This window comes from Rana temporaria, chromosome 9, assembly GCF_905171775.1.
Source record: "Rana temporaria chromosome 9, aRanTem1.1, whole genome shotgun sequence".
Classification (NCBI taxonomy): Eukaryota; Metazoa; Chordata; class Amphibia; order Anura; family Ranidae; genus Rana; species Rana temporaria.
In genome coordinates, this window is record NC_053497.1 from 122,507,862 (window position 1) to 122,515,736 (window position 7,875).

Here is a 7,875-nt window from a genome sequence, read left to right on the forward strand (position 1 = left end):
CTATGATTGTTGGAATTTTATATTTCTCAGGACACTCAAAGTGTTGAGGCAAAAGCACCAGATGGCTAGAACAAACCTTCTCAAAATCAGACTTCAGCAATGGCGGCCTCTGTACTTTCCTTATGATTAAGGGCTCGACAAACCCCAGACGTCAGGTCGCCAAGGCCAACAAAACACACCCCCACACACTGCTTGAGCTGCCACAAAATGCTCCACACCCCGTACACCTACCCAGCTCGGCTTGCTGATCTGCAGGTTTGAGACCGGCATAGGTGCACATCTGCTATCCCCCCCCCCCTCCCTCTGCTGCTGACCCAGAAATGACATGAGACATCACTTCCGGGCCCCTGTTGACAGTTTCCCATTTTCCAAATGTGGCATGTCAAGGGGCTCACAGTCACTTAAAGCAGAAGTTCCATTTTTGGGTGGACCTCCACTTAAAAGCTTGGTACACAAAAAAGTTTCACTTAAAATGTCCCACAGATTACAGCATTTATAGACTGAATTTGATACATACCTCTCCGTTTACTCTCAAACAGCACAGTGTTGCCATACTTCAGCCTTGATGGTCATCTCGCCAGCTACAATATAAAGATAAGCTTTGGAATCACATGAAAACATAAGCGGCAAAACTGAGGAATTTGGCATTGTCGTAACGAACATATATTGACAAGTGAAACCGTATGAAGTTAGCTAATGCGTTGAAGTATAGCCATTTTGTGGGAGCGGCAAGTATCAAGACCCTTTTCCCCCCTAAGGAGAGAAGGATTCTGACCCAATACCTAAAGTCTGACCCAAGAATAGAGAGTATTGATTTTGGCCTGGCCAAAGAGTTTGTTGACTGTAATATGGTGCCCTCATACGCCAACCAAGAACAACTGAAAACCATTCCAAAAGCAAGTCTGTATTCCCAGGAAGAAAGAATGAACAGTTATAAGAAAATCTATCATTCCCACTGTAAGCCATAATTAAGCTTCTAGACCAACTGCCAGGAAGAACCGGAGCAGTGAGCAAGGAGACTAAATCAGGTCTAGCCCCGGCCTTCTCGGAGGAGTGGGCACTTCTCCCCCAGTCCAGCAAGGACTGAGATTGACCCAGTCTCTAAACCCACTACTACAGAACAGCCTAGCAACCAGTCCAGATGCCCAACTACAGCTCACAATAGAAATTTTAGACAGCCTTGCAACAGCCGACCCTTTACTTCCAGAGAGCGAGAGCATTGCCCAAGCTCTCCGTAGACTTCCCCAAGAGGGATCAAAGAGTGAAATCCACAGCCCTGCCTGCATCTCTTCACAGAGAAAGAGCTCCTAGAAACCGGTAACCTTCAAGGTAAGCTGAAGACTGATGTGAATGAAGGAGCCAACCACGTTTTCCAGCATGACAGGGCAGGGCAAGCAACACTGTCGACACTGAATTACATGGAAGGCTCGCCCACCCCACTCACACCCCCAGGGGCTCAATCCATGCTAGACACTTCCAACCGAACCATAACATCTCGCTCCTAGACCCCAGAACCTGGTCACCACCAAATCTGGTGGTTAAACCCAAGCCCATGAGAGTCATGATAAAATCTCAAAACTCTGGTGAAACCTATCATCTTAAATTAATTTGTGGGTCCACACAATGTGTGGCCAAGCCAAGAGTTAGAATAAAAGCTCATAACTCTGGTGAAACCTATCATCTTAAATTAATTTGTGGGTCCACACAATGTGTGGCCAAGCCAAGAGTTAGAATAAAAGCTCATAACTCTGGTGAAACCTATCATCTTAAATTAATTTGTGGGTCCACACAATGTGTGGCCAACCCAAGCCAAGAGTTAGAATAAAAGCTCATAACTCTGGGGAAACCTATCTACCCAAGCTGGACTATCATCTTAAATTAATTTGTGGGTCCACACAATGTATGGCCAACCCAAGCCAAGAGTTAGAATAAAAGCTTATAACTCGGGTGAAACCTATCATCTTAAATTAATTTGTGGGTCCACACAATGTGTGGCTAACCCAAGCCAAGAGTTAGAATAAAAGCTCATAACTCTGGTGAAACCTATCCACTCAAGCTGGACTATCATCTTAAATTAATTTGTGGGTCCACACAATGTGTGGCTAACCCAAGCCAAGAGTTAGAATAAAAGCTCATAACTCTGGTGAAACCTATCATTTTAAATTAATTTGTGAGTCCACACAATGTGTGGCCAACCCAAGCCAAGAGTTAGAATACAAGCTCATAACTCTGGTGAAACCTATCCACCCAAGCTGGACTATCATCTTAAATTAATTTGTGGGTCCACACAATATGTGGCTATCCCAAGCCGAGAGTTAGAATAGAAGCTCATAACTCTGGTGAAACCTAGCAAACCAAACTGGACTATCATCCTAATATGTTTTCATGGTACCCACCATCCACTAATGCTGCCGGACAAGAGAAGGGATTCCATCATGCTTGGAGTGTTCTGCCTTCAACTTGCTTGAAGTGGTCAAGGCTTCCAATAATGGAAAAGATAACATTTTCAATTGCAACTTGTCTACAAGAGATAAAATTTGAGGTGGAGGTTAAAAATGCAAAGTTTAAACATATCATGAAAAATATTTACTGCCGACCCAAAATGATTGACCTGCTGTTATGCTCAACACCTGACTTCAAGTGTTCCAGATCAAAAAAGTCTAGAAGTCTTTCTGCATACTTGTCCTGGTTAAGAGTATAGGTATGACAGCCAAGTAACTGAAACTTCCAGGAGAAACCCATAATAAAAGCCTCTATGGCAGGGATATGCAATTAGTGGACAGCCAACTGTTGCAGAACTACAAGTCCCATGAGGCATAGCAAGACTCACAGCCACAAGCATGACACCCAGAGGCAGAGGCATGATGGGACTTGTAGTTTTGCAACAGCTGGAGTTCTGCTAATTGCATTTCCCTGCACTATGGTTTCCTATGCTTAATATAAAATAAAAACCACCCTAGATAATGCCATACTGGGAGCATATTGATGTTTTTTGCTTCACTTCCACTTTGCAATGGCATATTGAACAGTAAAGGAACTAATGGACTTGTTGCCTGGCTAATTTGGCTTTAAAAAGTTAGTCTGAAAACAAGCATTCTATGATTGTTGGAATTTTATATTTCTCAGGACACTCAAAGTGTTGAGGCAAAAGCACCAGATGGCTAGAACAAACCTTCTCAAAATCAGACTTCAGCAATGGCGGCCTCTGTACTTTCCTTATGATTAAGGGCTCGACAAACCCCAGACGTCAGGTCGCCAAGGCCAACAAAACACACCCCCACACACTGCTTGAGCTGCCACAAAATGCTCCACACCCCGTACACCTACCCAGCTCGGCTTGCTGATCTGCAGGTTTGAGACCGGCATAGGTGCACATCTGCTATCCCCCCCCCCCCTCCCTCTGCTGCTGACCCAGAAATGACATGAGACATCACTTCCGGGCCCCTGTTGACAGTTTCCCATTTTCCAAATGTGGCATGTCAAGGGGCTCACAGTCACTTAAAGCAGAAGTTCCATTTTTGGGTGGACCTCCACTTAAAAGCTTGGTACACAAAAAAGTTTCACTTAAAATGTCCCACAGATTACAGCATTTATAGACTGAATTTGATACATACCTCTCCGTTTACTCTCAAACAGCACAGTGTTGCCATACTTCAGCCTTGATGGTCATCTCGCCAGCTACAATATAAAGATAAGCTTTGGAATCACATGAAAACATAAGCGGCAAAACTGAGGAATTTGGCATTGTCGTAACGAACATATATTGACAAGTGAAACCGTATGAAGTTAGCTAATGCGTTGAAGTATAGCCATTTTGTGGGAGCGGCAAGTATCAAGACCCTTTTCCCCCCTAAGGAGAGAAGGATTCTGACCCAATACCTAAAGTCTGACCCAAGAATAGAGAGTATTGATTTTGGCCTGGCCAAAGAGTTTGTTGACTGTAATATGGTGCCCTCATACGCCAACCAAGAACAACTGAAAACCATTCCAAAAGCAAGTCTGTATTCCCAGGAAGAAAGAATGAACAGTTATAAGAAAATCTATCATTCCCACTGTAAGCCATAATTAAGCTTCTAGACCAACTGCCAGGAAGAACCGGAGCAGTGAGCAAGGAGACTAAATCAGGTCTAGCCCCGGCCTTCTCGGAGGAGTGGGCACTTCTCCCCCAGTCCAGCAAGGACTGAGATTGACCCAGTCTCTAAACCCACTACTACAGAACAGCCTAGCAACCAGTCCAGATGCCCAACTACAGCTCACAATAGAAATTTTAGACAGCCTTGCAACAGCCGACCCTTTACTTCCAGAGAGCGAGAGCATTGCCCAAGCTCTCCGTAGACTTCCCCAAGAGGGATCAAAGAGTGAAATCCACAGCCCTGCCTGCATCTCTTCACAGAGAAAGAGCTCCTAGAAACCGGTAACCTTCAAGGTAAGCTGAAGACTGATGTGAATGAAGGAGCCAACCACGTTTTCCAGCATGACAGGGCAGGGCAAGCAACACTGTCGACACTGAATTACATGGAAGGCTCGCCCACCCCACTCACACCCCCAGGGGCTCAATCCATGCTAGACACTTCCAACCGAACCATAACATCTCGCTCCTAGACCCCAGAACCTGGTCACCACCAAATCTGGTGGTTAAACCCAAGCCCATGAGAGTCATGATAAAATCTCAAAACTCTGGTGAAACCTATCATCTTAAATTAATTTGTGGGTCCACACAATGTGTGGCCAAGCCAAGAGTTAGAATAAAAGCTCATAACTCTGGTGAAACCTATCATCTTAAATTAAATTGTGGGTCCACACAATGTGTGGCCAAGCCAAGAGTTAGAATAAAAGCTCATAACTCTGGTGAAACCTATCATCTTAAATTAATTTGTGGGTCCACACAATGTGTGGCCAAGCCAAGAGTTAGAATAAAAGCTCATAACTCTGGTGAAACCTATCATCTTAAATTAATTTGTGGGTCCACACAATGTGTGGCCAACCCAAGCCAAGAGTTAGAATAAAAGCTCATAACTCTGGGGAAACCTATCTACCCAAGCTGGACTATCATCTTAAATTAATTTGTGGGTCCACACAATGTATGGCCAACCCAAGCCAAGAGTTAGAATAAAAGCTTATAACTCGGGTGAAACCTATCATCTTAAATTAATTTGTGGGTCCACACAATGTGTGGCTAACCCAAGCCAAGAGTTAGAATAAAAGCTCATAACTCTGGTGAAACCTATCCACTCAAGCTGGACTATCATCTTAAATTAATTTGTGGGTCCACACAATGTGTGGCTAACCCAAGCCAAGAGTTAGAATAAAAGCTCATAACTCTGGTGAAACCTATCATTTTAAATTAATTTGTGAGTCCACACAATGTGTGGCCAACCCAAGCCAAGAGTTAGAATACAAGCTCATAACTCTGGTGAAACCTATCCACCCAAGCTGGACTATCATCTTAAATTAATTTGTGGGTCCACACAATATGTGGCTATCCCAAGCCGAGAGTTAGAATAGAAGCTCATAACTCTGGTGAAACCTAGCAAACCAAACTGGACTATCATCCTAATATGTTTTCATGGTACCCACCATCCACTAATGCTGCCGGACAAGAGAAGGGATTCCATCATGCTTGGAGTGTTCTGCCTTCAACTTGCTTGAAGTGGTCAAGGCTTCCAATAATGGAAAAGATAACATTTTCAATTGCAACTTGTCTACAAGAGATAAAATTTGAGGTGGAGGTTAAAAATGCAAAGTTTAAACATATCATGAAAAATATTTACTGCCGACCCAAAATGATTGACCTGCTGTTATGCTCAACACCTGACTTCAAGTGTTCCAGATCAAAAAAGTCTAGAAGTCTTTCTGCATACTTGTCCTGGTTAAGAGTATAGGTATGACAGCCAAGTAACTGAAACTTCCAGGAGAAACCCATAATAAAAGCCTCTATGGCAGGGATATGCAATTAGTGGACAGCCAACTGTTGCAGAACTACAAGTCCCATGAGGCATAGCAAGACTCACAGCCACAAGCATGACACCCAGAGGCAGAGGCATGATGGGACTTGTAGTTTTGCAACAGCTGGAGTTCTGCTAATTGCATTTCCCTGCACTATGGTTTCCTATGCTTAATATAAAATAAAAACCACCCTAGATAATGCCATACTGGGAGCATATTGATGTTTTTTGCTTCACTTCCACTTTGCAATGGCATATTGAACAGTAAAGGAACTAATGGACTTGTTGCCTGGCTAATTTGGCTTTAAAAAGTTAGTCTGAAAACAAGCATTCTATGATTGTTGGAATTTTATATTTCTCAGGACACTCAAAGTGTTGAGGCAAAAGCACCAGATGGCTAGAACAAACCTTCTCAAAATCAGACTTCAGCAATGGCGGCCTCTGTACTTTCCTTATGATTAAGGGCTCGACAAACCCCAGACGTCAGGTCGCCAAGGCCAACAAAACACACCCCCACACACTGCTTGAGCTGCCACAAAATGCTCCACACCCCGTACACCTACCCAGCTCGGCTTGCTGATCTGCAGGTTTGAGACCGGCATAGGTGCACATTTGCTATCCCCCCCCCCCCCCCTCTGCTGCTGACCCAGAAATGACATGAGACATCACTTCCGGGCCCCTGTTGACAGTTTCCCATTTTCCAAATGTGGCATGTCAAGGGGCTCACAGTCACTTAAAGCAGAAGTTCCATTTTTGGGTGGACCTCCACTTAAAAGCTTGGTACACAAAAAAGTTTCACTTAAAATGTCCCACAGATTACAGCATTTATAGACTGAATTTGATACATACCTCTCCGTTTACTCTCAAACAGCACAGTGTTGCCATACTTCAGCCTTGATGGTCATCTCGCCAGCTACAATATAAAGATAAGCTTTGGAATCACATGAAAACATAAGCGGCAAAACTGAGGAATTTGGCATTGTCGTAACGAACATATATTGACAAGTGAAACCGTATGAAGTTAGCTAATGCGTTGAAGTATAGCCATTTTGTGGGAGCGGCAAGTATCAAGACCCTTTTCCCCCCTAAGGAGAGAAGGATTCTGACCCAATACCTAAAGTCTGACCCAAGAATAGAGAGTATTGATTTTGGCCTGGCCAAAGAGTTTGTTGACTGTAATATGGTGCCCTCATACGCCAACCAAGAACAACTGAAAACCATTCCAAAAGCAAGTCTGTATTCCCAGGAAGAAAGAATGAACAGTTATAAGAAAATCTATCATTCCCACTGTAAGCCATAATTAAGCTTCTAGACCAACTGCCAGGAAGAACCGGAGCAGTGAGCAAGGAGACTAAATCAGGTCTAGCCCCGGCCTTCTCGGAGGAGTGGGCACTTCTCCCCCAGTCCAGCAAGGACTGAGATTGACCCAGTCTCTAAACCCACTACTACAGAACAGCCTAGCAACCAGTCCAGATGCCCAACTACAGCTCACAATAGAAATTTTAGACAGCCTTGCAACAGCCGACCCTTTACTTCCAGAGAGCGAGAGCATTGCCCAAGCTCTCCGTAGACTTCCCCAAGAGGGATCAAAGAGTGAAATCCACAGCCCTGCCTGCATCTCTTCACAGAGAAAGAGCTCCTAGAAACCGGTAACCTTCAAGGTAAGCTGAAGACTGATGTGAATGAAGGAGCCAACCACGTTTTCCAGCATGACAGGGCAGGGCAAGCAACACTGTCGACACTGAATTACATGGAAGGCTCGCCCACCCCACTCACACCCCCAGGGGCTCAATCCATGCTAGACACTTCCAACCGAACCATAACATCTCGCTCCTAGACCCCAGAACCTGGTCACCACCAAATCTGGTGGTTAAACCCAAGCCCATGAGAGTCATGATAAAATCTCAAAACTCTGGTGAAACCTATCATC

At 44.3% G+C, this 7,875-nt stretch overlaps 1 long non-coding RNA gene across 2 annotated transcripts in view; it reads right to left on the reverse strand.

Annotated features, from left to right (window-relative positions):
* The window catches only part of LOC120913988, a 30,801-nt gene extending 23,911 nt beyond the window's left edge, over positions 1 to 6,890 (reverse strand). For both annotated transcript variants that reach the window (XR_005743606.1, XR_005743605.1), the window contains exons 1-5: positions 6,795 to 6,890; positions 5,578 to 5,702; positions 3,615 to 3,678; positions 2,397 to 2,521; positions 518 to 581 (exon numbers count right to left, since the gene is read on the reverse strand). This is a non-coding gene — a long non-coding RNA (uncharacterized LOC120913988). The remainder of the gene's footprint in view (positions 1 to 517; positions 582 to 2,396; positions 2,522 to 3,614; positions 3,679 to 5,577; positions 5,703 to 6,794) is intronic.
* Positions 6,891 to 7,875: the final 985 nt, after the last annotated feature.